This window comes from Ranitomeya imitator, chromosome 3 (genome assembly GCF_032444005.1).
Source record: "Ranitomeya imitator isolate aRanImi1 chromosome 3, aRanImi1.pri, whole genome shotgun sequence".
NCBI classification, from domain to species: Eukaryota; Metazoa; Chordata; class Amphibia; order Anura; family Dendrobatidae; genus Ranitomeya; species Ranitomeya imitator.
This window is the reverse complement of record NC_091284.1, coordinates 26949206-26963345: the sequence shown is the minus strand read 5'-3', so window position 1 is coordinate 26963345 and position 14140 is coordinate 26949206. Positions and strand designations below refer to the sequence as shown.

Below are 14140 nucleotides of genomic sequence, written 5' to 3'. Positions count from 1 at the left end.
AGTGACCCCATTTTGGAAACTACACCTTTCAAGGCACTTGCATAGGACTGCAGTGAGTTTTGACCACATAAGTGTTGGTTTGTTTTCAGAACTTACTATGCAGTGTATAAAAATTACAAATTTTTCACTGTTATCACAATTTTCACAGCCTAATATTCTGTGCCCAGCTCAAGTCGCTGGAAATATAAACCTGATTAAATGTTATGGGGATACAGCAATAGCTACAAGTGGCTGCAACCTGGTCAAATAAGTGGTATGAGAAGGGACGGACTGTCCTAAGCCCGCTGGAGCACAGAGTTTGCACCATAGTTTGTGGGCACCGTATCATGTTGGTAGAGCCCCTTATGGAAACTACACCTTTCAAGACACAGACCTAGGGGTGTGGTGAGACTTGTGACCCCACAGGTGGAAGGTTCAGGGTCAGAATTACAAGTTCTCCATAATTGTGCCATTTCAGTGCCCAACTTGTGCCTTTCAAGATATTTTCCCAATAATTGTTTTGTAAGTTCTCGGAGATACGCCAATATCCAACATGTAAGGCCACGTTCACACGATCATTATTTGGTCAGTATTTTACATCAGTATCAGTAAGAGATGTGGTGCTCGGCTCTACATTGAGGTCGGCTGTCTGCACCCTCAATTAGTACCAACTGGCACCTGTGTTGATTGACCTTGCTGGCTTGACCAGAGCCAGCCTTGTCTGAAAAGAATACGTCGCTATTTTGTTCCACAGACCCGTAACGTAATAGTCATGAAGTGAGAAGGGGTTAAAGCTGGTTGTCAGTTACATTAGCCCCTTTTCGTGCCCTGACATACATGTACATCAGTGTCAGTGTGTACATATACAGAGCGGGATCAAGAGCTGAGCCCGCACCATACTAAGCTGGTGCTGGCTGTGTTACACAGCTAACTCTTGCTTCTAACAGCAGCGACTAAAACTAGCTTCCACTATCAATCACTGACAGCAGCATTAACATGAGAAGTTGCTGATGCGTGCATATACCGCCAGTAGTGATGACTGAATATGCTCGTTACTCGAGATTTCCCACGCACGCTCGGGTGTCCGAGTATTTTTTAGTGCTCGGAGATTTAGTTTTCATCGCCGCAGCTGAATGATTTACATTTGTTAGCCAGCATAAGTACATGTGGGGATTCCCTAGCAACCAGGCAACCCCCACATGTACTTATGCTGGCTAACAGATGTAAATCATTCAGCTGAGGTTAGGAAAACTAAATCTCCGAGCACTAAAAAATACTCAGAGGACCCCTGAGCGTGCTCGAGAAATGTCGAGGAACTCGTATATTTGCTCATCACTCACCGCCACCCATTGCTACCTCTGCGTGATGCAATCTCTTTGTGTCAATTGATTGTCATGGCATCTGGGGCCAACTGAAGGCCCCGGCTGCTGCCCTCTTTGACAGCCCATAGTACAAGTGATGAAAGGAAAGCGGTTTCAAGTACCCTACTGCAGACCTGGGCAATCTACAGCGGCGGCCACCCTCCCAGCCTTTATCCCGTTTTCACTGGTATCTACATCCTTGGTTTGCAAATACCAGTGTATGTAATGGTGGAGGAGGGAGCTGTCGGCTCCATCTTCCACCATTCAGTCTGCATGACTGAGTATCTCAGCGCAGCAGGCACGATGATGTCATTAGATCGCACCTGCTGTGGAGCCTCAGTGTGCAGAGCAAAGCCTGGAGCGGCATTCCGGGGGATCTGGGGAGAGGTGAGTAGTTTTTTTGTTATTAACTTGTGTGGCAATCATTGTGTGCTTTCCAGTGGTGGGTCATAGTGTGCGGGGGTTATCATAATGTGTTTGGGGCCTGTGAAGAATCATACTGTGATGGATATCATTCTGTGTTGGGGTAGTGGGGGAGTCATACTGTGTGCAGGACATCATAAAGTGTTGGGGGGCTGTGAGGAATCATACTGTGGGGGTCATCATTCTGTATTTGGGGAGCGGGGGTCATCATGTGTATGGGGGCTGTGCTGGCTAATGCTGTGAGGGGTTATAATTCTCTGTTTGGAGACTGTGGAGATGATCATTCTGTTTGCGTACTGTGGGAGATAATACTGTGGGGGGGAAGGGTATGTGCATGCGTTCTGGATTTTTCGCATTTTTTCGGCGGTTTTCCGCAGCAAAAACGCATAAAAAAGGAAACATTAAGCATCCCATCATTTTGAATGCATTCCGCAATTTTTGTGCATATTTTTCCGCTATAAAAACGCATTGCAGAAAAATACGCAGCATGTTCATTAATTTTGCAGATTTTTTGTGGATTTCCAGATATTTAATGCATTGGGAAGCTCCGGAAAAAAACGCAAAAAATCCGCACAAAAAACGCGAGTTAAAAGCAAGAAAAACGAGTACGGATTTTCTGCAGAAAATCTCCGGTTTTGTTCAGAAAATTTCTGCGTAAAATCCTGACGTGTGCACATACCCTAAAGGGAGATTTTCTGGGGTACTGTGGGTATGATTATTCCATGTTTAGGGGACTATGGGGTATTATATTGTGTTGGGTGCTGTGGGGCGGATCATTTTATATTGGGGGATATGGGTGTCATCATTCTGTGTTTGGGAGCTGTGCTAGCTAATACTGTGAGGGGTTATAATTCTCTGCTTGGAGACTTTGGAGTTAATCGTTCTATGTTTGCGTACTGTGGGAGATAATATTGTGAGGGTAATTATTCTGTTTGGGGTTGTGAGGGATCATATTGTCTTTGGGGGACTGCGTGGGGCATTATTTTGTGTTTGGGAGTTGTAGGAGATAATGTGAGGGACATCATTCTGTGCTTGGGGCTATTTAAGATCATACTGTGTTTGGGGGACTATGGGGGTCATTATTGTGTGTTTTGGGATTGTGGAAGATAATACTGTGTGGGTCATCATTCTGTATCTGGGGGATCATACTATGATGGGGTACTGTGGGTATGATCATTCCATGTTTAGGGGACTGTGGGGGATCATATTGTGTTGAGAGTGCTGTAGGGATGATCAGTTGGGGGGCTATGATGGTCATCATTCTGTCTTTGGGGGCTGCAGGGGATCATACTGTGTTGGGGGTGCTCCATGGGCCATCATATTGTGTTGAGGGCTGTGGGGGTCATCATTCTGTGGTGGTTTACATTGCATAGTGGACTATCGGAACTATAGTATAGGGGACTTTAAGGGATATCAATGTGTTGGTGCCGTGGAGTATATAAGAAGCTGCATGGAATCACCCTGAGTGGGTGTCATAATTTTTTGTGTTAGATCAGACTCTTTGCAGTGCTGTGGAGTTCATCATACTATGTATGGGGGACCGTGGGTCCAGTATACTCTGTGGGTAGCTGTGAGGAGTCCGGGGATATCATACTATTTTTTAGGGAAGCTGTTGATTATAGTACATGCCTTGAATAACAGGAGCAATGTGACTTACAGTTTTTCTTTAAACTATAAAAATCAGTAAATTATATGGTTTTGATCTGCTCAATAATAAGACCCTGGTGGATCTATCTAGGATCGTACAAGATTGATCTTCCTACAGATCGTTCACCCATCAAGTCACCATGACTCGAGATCGAGCCGAAGGCCATTAAAGGGAACCTCTCACCAGGAATAACGCTGTTAACCTGCAGATATGGGGTTAATCTACAGATGAACAGCGATATGATGCTGTCTGGCACCTGCATGTAGCCGAATGCAGAGGGGGATAAAATGATCTTTATTCTCCCCACCAGCATTCAGTCATGGGGCGCCGGATCAGTCCCCACTCTTGAGTATCCAGAGCGGCCGCTGTATCTGTGCCCCCAGGCCTTGACTGACACTGGCTCTACATTGAGGTCGGCCATCAGTCAGGGCTGGGGGCGCAGATACAGCGGCCGCTCTGGATACTTAAGAGTGGGGACTGATCCGGCGCCCCATGACTGAATGCTGGTGGGGAGAATAAAGATCATTTTCTCCCTGCTGCATTCGGCTACATGCAGGAGCCAGATAGCACTATAACGCTGTCAGGCTAGGTTCACATTGCATTAGGGCAGTCCGTTTAGCGCATACGCTAGCGGATTGCGCTAATGCAATGTCCCAAAAGGGATCGCGTTTGGCGATCCCGCTAGCGCAGATACCTGATCTGCGCTAGCGAGGAACGGACCTCGGACGCTGCAAGCAGTGTCCGAGGTCCGTCCGAAACTAACGGGACATTGCTAGCGCATGCCAAAAATGGCATGCGCTAGAGATCCGTTAGCACATTGCAGTCAATGGGTGCGCTAACGGATCCGTTACATAGCGCTAATTGCGCCATGTAACGGAGTCCGCTAGCGGACACCCATTAATGCAATGTGAACCTAGCCTTAATGTGCAGATTAACCCCATATCTGCAGGTTAACAGCATTATTCCTGGTGACGGGTTCCCTTTAAATAATAATAATTGCCATAAACATTCTGAAATGAAGAATAATGCTGCCCAGTCATTTTTGGGGCAGCATGGTGGCTCAGCGGTTAGCACTACAGCCTTGCAGTGTTGGGGTCCTGGGTTCAGATCCCACTAAGGACAACATCTGCAAAGAGTTTGTATGTTCTCCCCGTGTTTGCGTGGGTTTCCTCCCACATTCCAAAGGCATACTGATAGGAAATTTAGTTGTGAGCCCCATCGGGGACAGCGATGATAATGTGTGCAACCTGTAAAGCGCTGCGGAATATGTTGGCCCTATATAAATAAAGATTATTATTATTATTATTATTATTATTACTACAATAAACAACATATAAACAAATTTTTCACCATTTCACCCCCAAAACACCTTTTTTTTGTTCCCGTTTTGCAATACTTTATTGGGTAAAGTGAATGGTGTCAGTGGAAACTACGAATCGTCCTGCAAAACAATTAAACCTTGTGCGGCTGCAACACCAGAAAAAAAGTCATGGCACGTGAAAGAAGGAGGAGGAAAAAACGAAGGCACAAACATGGAACGAAGTAGGCGATTTTGCAGGTTGACAGTAGTGACTGGCGGCTCGCCCGGACTGGTGGCCAGGTTTCCGGCGAGTTTACCTGGCACAGCCCTGATCATGCAGCTTTGTAATAAGGCTACCAGGAGCCACTGTGCTCTGAAAGCTGCAAACATATTATTTTCTGGTTAGCCAGTAAAGGTATCACTCCTAGAATACTTCTGTCCTCATTGGGCAGAAAAGCATTCACATCGATTTTTCTGGCTAACACGGTACCACAATACTATTTGTTATTGTACATCATAATAAGGCTAGAATGAGTTAAGGACCTGCCGTGACATCACGGTCACATGACAACTGTTCTCAAGTCTTGCGGAGGAGAAGGACTGTAGAAGCCAAAAGTGACCACAAGGCAGGTAAGAATGGAGGCCGAGGGCTTAGCTCGGCTCCCACCGTCACATGTGCTCCCACCGGTCTGAGAGGGAAGGGGGAACGTGTTTCTCTCTGGGGAAGGGACTGAATGCTGCAGCCGCAGGGGGAAGGAGCACAATGCAGCTTCTGCTGTAATGGAGGGGTGGGAAGGGGGGAGGTGATGCTGCAGCCAGTGGTGCTGTGGGAGAGCACAGGCCGGGCCACAGTTGCAGCCCCGCGTTCCCTCGTGCGGTTTGTACTCGATGACCCCTCTCAGGGCTCATTTGTCAATCAGAACCGTCTTACAGTAAAACTGTCTTTGTTGCCCATAGCGACCAATCAGAGTTCAGGTTTCATCCTAACATTGCAACCAATCAGAGTTCTGATTGCAGATTAACAGAACAACCAATTAGAGTTCGGCTTTCATTTTACCTCAGCAGTCAGTGTAAGAAGTGAGAGTGCTGTTCACACACAGCCTCATTCCTGTCAGCCGGCTGACGCGGTGGTTTGTAGTGTGTGACTGGGTACAATATGGGGACTTGTGCTCACAGGGTCGTTCAGGGAAACACACGACTGTTCAGCTGAGCAGTTTTCACATTCATTTTTACACCATTTGTCATTAGTGTAGATTGTGAGCCCTCGCGGGCAGGGTCCTCTCTCCTCCTGTACCAGTTATGACTTGTATTGTTTAAGATTATTGTACTTGTTATTATTATGTATACCCCACATCTCATGTAAAGCGCCATGGAATAAATGGTGCTATAACAATTAATAATATAATAATAATTAGTAGAGATGAGCAAATCTGTGACATCTTAATTCTGGAAAACCTTTAACCTCTTTACCTTCAAGGGTGGTTTGCACGTTAATGACCGGGCCAATTTTTACAATTCTGATCACTGTCCGTTTATGAGGTAATAACTCTGGAAGGCTACGATAGATCCCGGTGATTCTGATATATATTTTTTTTCTGACATATTGTACTTCATGATAGTGGTAAAATTTCTTTGATATGACTTGCGTTTAATTGTGGGGAAAAAAAATGGAAATCTGGAGAAAAATTCTCACTTTTCAAACTTTGAATTTTCATACCCTTAAATCACAGAGATATGTCACACAAAATAATTACTGTAATTAATAAGATTTCCCACATGTCTACTTTACATCAGCACAATTTTGGAACCAATTTTTATTCTATTTTTTTAGGAAGTTGTAAGGGTTAAAAGTTGACAACCGATTTCTCATTTTTTCAACAAAATTTACAAAACCATTTTTTTAGGGACCACCTCACATTTGAAGTCACTTTGAGGGGTCTATATGGCAGAAAATATGAAAAAGTGACACCTAAAAACTGCACCCCTCGAGGTGCTCAAAACCACATTCAAGAAGTTTATGAACCCTTCAGGTGCTTCACAGGAACTTTTGGAATGTGGAAAAAAAACAAAAAACATTTACCGTATATGCTCGAGTATAAGCCGAGATTTTCAGCCCAAATTTTTGGGCTGAAAGTGCCCCTCTCGACTTATACTTGAGTTACGGTCGGCGGGTGAGGGGGACAGAGGTCTGAGGCATACTTACCTAGTCCCGGCACTCCTGGCGCTCCCCCTGCCGTCCCACGGTCTTCGGGTGCCGCAGTTCTTCCCCTGTTCAGCGGTCACGTGGGACCGCTCATTAGAGAAATGAATATGGGCTCCACTCCCATAGGGGTGGAGCCGCATATTCATTTCTCTAATGAGCGGTCCCACGTGACCGCTGATAGAGGAAGAAGCTGCGGCACCCGGAGACCAGCTGTCTGGGAGAAGGAGCGGGATGCCGGGAGCAGGTAAGTATCGCATATTCACCTGTCCCCGTTCCACACGCCGGGCGCCGCTCCATCTTCCCGGCGTCTCTCCGCTCTGCCTGAACAGTCAGTGCGGAGAGACGCCGGGACCAGACGCTGAGGAGCTGCAAGCAAGAAAGGTGAGTATGTGTGTTTTTTTTTTTTTTATTGCAGCAGCCGCAGCATTATACCGGTAGCACAGCTTTCTATGGCACATCTATGGGGCAATAATGAACGGTGCAGAGCACTATATGGCACAGCTTTATATGGCACAGCTTTCTTTGGGGCAATAATGAACTGCAGAGCACTATATGGCATTTATACATATTAGTCCATATAAGGTTTGACCTAACACATTCAAAGATCAATGCGAACAACAGAAGCCCCCCAAGAATATTATTCAGGGCACAGAATGTTTAGTTCAACATAATTTATTTATCAATAAGAATATTTCATTTTTTTAAAAAACATACATAGTACAAAATTTTGTGCAAGTACCTCCGATCCAAAACAACTGGTCTATATGTGCTTGATAATTAATCCTGACATACTTATAAATTCCTGATCTAGTGTATAAAAATAAATAAGTTCATGCCAAATGCTATGCAGGCTTAGAAATATGTCATTGCAAGGAGACCACTCTTGATTACTAAAGTGCCAATGTGCATAAGTGCATATCTATTTGTGGGGATTTGCAAGGAGCTGACTGGTATTTAATAGAGCAGTACAATATTACACCACTTCTCTTTAGCTCAAATATTGCATATAGAACCCCTTCGTGATCGGCACATACCTAGTTAAGGAAGAGTAAGTAATTATATACAGGCATATTCACCTTGCTGGAGCGCACACACAACACCAGAAACCCCTACGCGCGTTTCGATAGTATCTTCATCATTTAAAAAAAATGAAATATTCTTATTGATAAATAAATTATGTTGAACTAAACATTCTGTGTCCTGAATAATATTCTTGGAGAGCACTATATGGCACAGCTTTCTATGGGGCAATAATGAACGGTGCAGAGCACTATATGGCACAGTTTTATATGGCAGAGCTTTCTATGGGGCAATAATGAACGGTGCAGAGCACTATATGGCACAGCTTTCTATTGCACATCTATGGGGCAATAATGAACGGTGCAGAGCACTATATGGCAGAGCTTTCTATGGCACATCTATGGGGCAATAATGAACAATATGGAGCATTATATGTGGCACAGCTTTATACAGAGCATCTATGGGGCAATAATGAACGGTATGCAGCATTATATGTGGCACAGCTTTATATGGAGCATCTCATGGGGCAATAATGACATGAATGGCATCTATTTTTATTTTTGAAATTCACCGGTAGCTGCTGCATTTCCTACCCTAGGCTTATACTCGAGTCAATAAGTTTTCCCAGTTTTTTGTGGCAAAATTAGGGGGGTCGGCTTATACTCGGATCGGCTTATACTCGGGTCGGCTTATCCTCGAGTATGTACGGTAACTTTTTTTTTCAGAAAAAAAGGACTTCAGATCCCAATTTTTGGGATTTTGACAAGGGTTTGGAGAGCCTCTGATGTGCCTAAACAGTGAAAATCCCCCACAAGTGATACCATTTTGGAAACTAGACCCCTGAGGGAACTGATCTAGATATGTGGTGAGCACATTAAACCCTCAGGTGCGTCACAGAAGTTTATAACGTTGAGCCATTACAAAAAAAAAAATGTTAACGTTTTTACTTTGTCCCACAATGGCACTATCATTTTTTTGCAGGCTGATTGCTTGTATAGCATGGGGATGCATCAGCATCCCCATGCTACGCAAACTGTCAGCTCTGCACTAACAGATAAAGTTGCTGATCATGCACTGCGCATGATCAAGCAACTTTCCTAGCTCTGGTGACCCGAATGTCATCATGACGACATTGGGTCACCTTGGCAACAATCAGGACTACACGTCAACCCGCGGGGTCTCCAATCCAAAGGTAGAGGGGCTGTCATTCCTCTGCCGGCTTCCAGAACGCTGAAATTGCGTTCGATCACATCATTTAGGGGGGTTAAAGTGCTGGGAGCTGTGTGGGACCGCTCCTGGCACTTAGTGCTTTGTGTCAACTGTCAGAATCATAATAACGTAATAATCCGTCCTTGGTCAATAAGTCACAGGGATGTATTGTTACGCCAGATGTCAGAAAGGGGTTAATATTCCTCTTTCCCAGGGCCACACACACCTGTTGCTCCTGCTGGTCCAGTACACCCCCTTTGAAAAGTAAGATTTTAATCAATATCTCACTGAACAGAAGAACAATTTCCAAACTTTTGACAAGACTGAGTTTCATGGAACATTTTTTTAACTCGTAACATGAACGTAAGGTCAATAATATAACTTTCAATACAAAATCTTCAGTTTTACTCTAAGTAGCTGATGCTAAAATAAATACACCCCACATCAAAAACTACTAAAAATGTACTTTTTTTTAAAAAACAGCCTTTGGCTTGATCTCGAGTCATAGCAACTTGAAGGATGAATGATCTTAGGAAAGATCAATCTTGTGCAGCCAAGAGAGGTCCACCAGGGTTTTCTCTGCCAATATCTTGATATTATCAAGCCATCGGGTTGCTGGTTTTCCTCTTCACCTTGTTCTTTCTATTTTTTCTACCTTGATGTCCTTCTCCAGTAATTTTTCTCTTTGTATGATTTGCCTAAAGTAGGCAAGTCATAGCTTGGTGATCCATGCTTCGAGTGACATGTCTGCCTTGATTTGTTCCAAAATTGATTTGTTTGTTCTTCTAACCATCCATGGTATTGATAACATTCTTTGAGAAAGCGTTGATTTTTCTTCATTTTTTTTTTCTTTATCGTCCAGGTTTCACATCTCTATGTTACCACAGGAAAGACTATAAACTATATATAAGCCGTGTCATCATCGCCAATGTACTGTTCCTTGATTTGAAGACCTTGTCCAGTGACTTCATGTCACAAATCATTTAAGGGATTCCTGACAGCTCTGGGTCTGCTGAAATTTAAATATTTAAATGTTGTTGTTTTTTTTCCTTTGGTCCAGCAAGAGATAATGTCAGTCTCTTGCTGGCAGTTTCTTTTGGACTGGTCAGCTATGTTGGTTGGTAACCACTCCCACCTCTCTTTTAGATAGTCACATGACTCTTTTAGATAGTTGATCGTCGGTTATAGAGTTTCTCTTCCATGCAGACCAGCTAGGTGTGTGGAGCTCACCTGTGACAGTGGAGATGCTGCTGTTGGAGATCTGTTATCGTAGTGACATTTACTCTGCTGCTGTCGAGCTTAGCAGCAGAGCCTAAGCTGAGTATTATCCATTTTGTCTGTCCCCTCTTTGTCTCTTCCCCTGTGTGTTATCATCTGCAGTGGCAAGGCTAGTGTCCTTGTCAGCCAGTGCACTAGCCAGGGTTCATAGAGGTGACAGTGAAGGACTAGGCATGGGACAGCGGTGGGGGGAAGAACCCACATGGGGCGTTAGGGAAGCTAAGGGACAGATACAGATTGGTGTCAGAAGGTGTCCCATCCCCGACTGTTAGTCTTCCTCTTTTTTTTCCATCCTGCTGTATTTATATGCTGTCATTTGCCACACTTTCCTGTGTCCGAGCGTGACATTACAACTGACCTGCACCATTTTCCGAAGTTCTTATGACTCAAGTTGAAGTTTTTGCACACCTGATCCAGACCCTTACAGATGAGGTTACTGAGTCGTGGTCACAGATGGCGCAGAAGCTTTAGCACATGTCTGTGTTCTTGGTCTCGGCTCATGCCCTGGCTCAACCATAACCCAAAATATCTCTTCCTGACAGGTTTTCTGGAGAGAGAGATACATTTATGGTTTTTAAAGAAGACTGTAAATTATATTTCAGGCTCTGCTCTCATTCTCCAGGGAGTAAGGAATAATGAGTGGGGATTGTAGACTCCCTTCTTAAGGGTGATCCCCAGTCCTGCTCCTTCTCCCTACTGATCGACTCTCCATCTTTGCGGTCAATGGACTACTTTTTTGCGGCTTTTCCCTGGTGTACGTTGATCCTGATGGCATCTCCCTGGCTGAGTTAAAACTCTGTAAAAGCAAGCAGGAGGCCTGGCCGGCTGAGGAGTACTGCTTGGAGTTCTGGAGATGGACAACTGACACTCAGTGGAATGACCCTGCCCTTAGGAGTCATTTTTGCCAGGGTCTGTCAACTAGGCTTCAGGATTCTGGAGTAGCATATTGCACCAGAAAGTCATTGGAGACTGCCATGGCCTTTGCTATCGAGGTGGATAGACACCACATATGTGAGCCTTCTTCAAGCTCACACATGGAGCTGAAATGTTGCTTGATGGATTATTAAGCAATATCTTTTTGCACTCGAGATTGGGTGCTGCTTCCAATTTTTTCTAAATATAATAAGGACTGGTTTGTAACTGGGAGGCCTTGCACCCAAAACTTGTTAGACAGGTGCTGCTCTTTTTTTTATCTATCTATCTATCTATCTATCTATCTATCTATCTATCTATCTATCTATCTATCTATCTTTTTTGCATTCTTCAAGAACAAACTCTTTTAGAGCCTGGCTGGAGCGTGATACTCAACTTGTCTCTTCATAACTCCACAAAGGTGGGGAAAATGCTGCAAAGTATCAATGCTTTCTAAAGAAGTGAGCAAAAAGAGAAATCTGAGGGTATGTGCGCACGTCCGGATTTTTAGCGGTTTTTTTTTTGCGGAATTTCGCCATAAAAACGCTATAAATCCGCTAAAAAAATGCCAACATTATGCATCCTATCATTTAGAATGCATTCCGCATTTTTTGTGCAGATGTTAGCGTTTTTTTCCGCAAAAAAAACGCATACCGCAAAAATCCGGACATGCTCTATCTTTTTGCGGATTTTTTGCGGATTTCCTATCAAAAAGGACATTCCGGGAAAGAAAGAAAAAAACGCAAAAAATCCGCGCAAAAAACGCGCAAATTCCGCGAGAAATCCGCACGAAAAACACGCGGATTTCTGGCAGAATTCTCAGGATTATGTCAGGAAAAAATCCTGACGTGTGCACATAGCCTAAGTCAGATCATTATTTGGTGTTATCGCCCTTTGTCTTCATCAATTCTTGTAGTCACACTTGCTCACAGTTTTTGAAGGAACTGGAAAGGGAGGTTGTTCCAAACATCTTGGGAAAACTAAAAACAGATGTCCTGCAGGTGCTTCTTGTGCAAATCAATCTGTCTCTTCAAGTAACTGCAGATAGACTGGATGATGTGGAAACGGAAACCTGGGCTCTGTAGGGACCATATTATCCCTTCCAGGACTCCATGTTCTACTTAACGCTGCAGATAGTTCGTAATTACATTGGCTGCATGTTCTGGGTTGTTGTCCCACTGCAAAATAAATTTGTAGCCAATGTGACTCTTCCCTGATGGCATTCAATGATGGATAAGTATCTGCCTATACACTGTGCAGAATTATTAGGCAAGTTGTATTTTGACCACATGATACTTTTTATACATGTTGTCCTACTCCAAGCTGTTCAGACTTGAGAGCCAACTACCAATTAAGGAAGGCTAGTTTCACACTAGCATTTAGCCGGGCTGCGGAGGGATGCGGACTTCCTCTGTGAAGCTCCGCCCACTGCTGCGCCTCTTCATTCAGTTCCGCCTACGGCTGCATGCGGTGTGCACACCCTATCTTTAACATTGGGTACGCAGGCCATGGCGCTGTATGCGGATGCCTCCGCATGCGTCGTTTTGATGGTGCGATGACCTGCGGCGAACACAACGAGTTGCATTTTCGTGCAGATGCCGCACCGTCAAAACGACGCATGCGGAGGCATCCGCATACAGCGGCATGGCCTGCGTACCCAATGTTATAGATGGGGTGAGCATGCAGCTGTAGGCGAAGCTGAATGAAGAGGCGTGGCAGTGGGCGGGGCTTCACGGAGGAAGTCCGCAGCCCGGCTAAACGCTAGTGTGAAACTAGCCTAAATCAGGTGATGTGCATCTCTGTAATGAGGAGGGGTATTGTCTAATGACATCAAAACCCTATATAAGGTGTGCTTAATTATTAGGCAACTTCCTTTCCTTTGGCAAAATGGGTCAGAAGAGAGGTTTGACGGGCTCTGAAAAGTCCAAAATTGTGAGCTGTCTTGCAGAGGGATGCAGCAGTCTTGAAATTGTCAAACTTTTGAAGCGTGATCACCGAACAATCAAGCGTTTTATGGCACATAGCCAACAGGGTCACAAGAAGCGTGTTGGGCAAAAAAGGCGCAAAATAACTGCCCATCCATTGAGGAAAATCAAGCGTGAAGCTGCCATTTGCCACCAGTTTTCATAGCTGCTACGTTACTGTAGTATCAAAAAGCTCAAGGTGTGCGATACTCGGGGACATGGCCAAGGTAAGGAACGCTGAAAAACGACCACCTTTGAACAAGAAACCTATGAAACGTCAAGACTGGGCCAAGAAATATCTTAAGACTGACTTTTCAAAGGTTTTATGGACTGATGAAATGAGTGACTCCTGATGGACCAGATGGATGGGCCAGAGGCTGGATCAGTAAAGGGCAGAGAGCTCCACTCCGACTCAGACGCCAGCATGGTGGAGGTGGGGTACTGGTATGGGCTGGTATTATCAAAGATGAACTTGTAGGATCTTTTCGGGTTGAGGATGGAGTGAAGCTCAACTCCCAGACCTACTGCCAGTTTCTGGAAGACAACTTCTTCAAGCAGTGGTACAGGAAGAAGTCGAACTCGAAAAATGATTTTCATACAGGACAATGCTCCATCACATGCCTCCAACTACTCCACAGCGTGGCTGGCCAGTAAAGGTCTCAAAGAAGAAAATATAATGACCTGTCCCCCTTGTTCACCTGATCTGAACCCCATAGAGAACCTGTGGTCTTTCATAAAATGTGAGATCTACAGAGAGGGAAAACAGTCCACCTCTCGGAACAGTGTCTGGAGGCTGTGGTGGCTGCTGCACGCAATGTTGATCGTTCATCATAAAGAAAGGTG

At 44.6% G+C, this 14140-nt stretch overlaps 1 protein-coding gene across 2 annotated transcripts in view; it reads left to right on the top strand.

Moving 5' to 3' along the window:
• The first annotated feature begins 5277 nt into the window (after positions 1 to 5277).
• Positions 5278 to 14140, top strand: part of LOC138672543 (oocyte zinc finger protein XlCOF8.4-like) — a 31609-nt gene continuing 22746 nt past the window's right edge. The window contains exon 1 of one of the 2 annotated variants that reach the window (XM_069760615.1): positions 5278 to 5341. The gene's annotated coding sequence lies outside the window, so the exon portion shown is untranslated. The remainder of the gene's footprint in view (positions 5342 to 14140) is intronic. The other variant, XM_069760616.1, reaches the window with a different exon arrangement.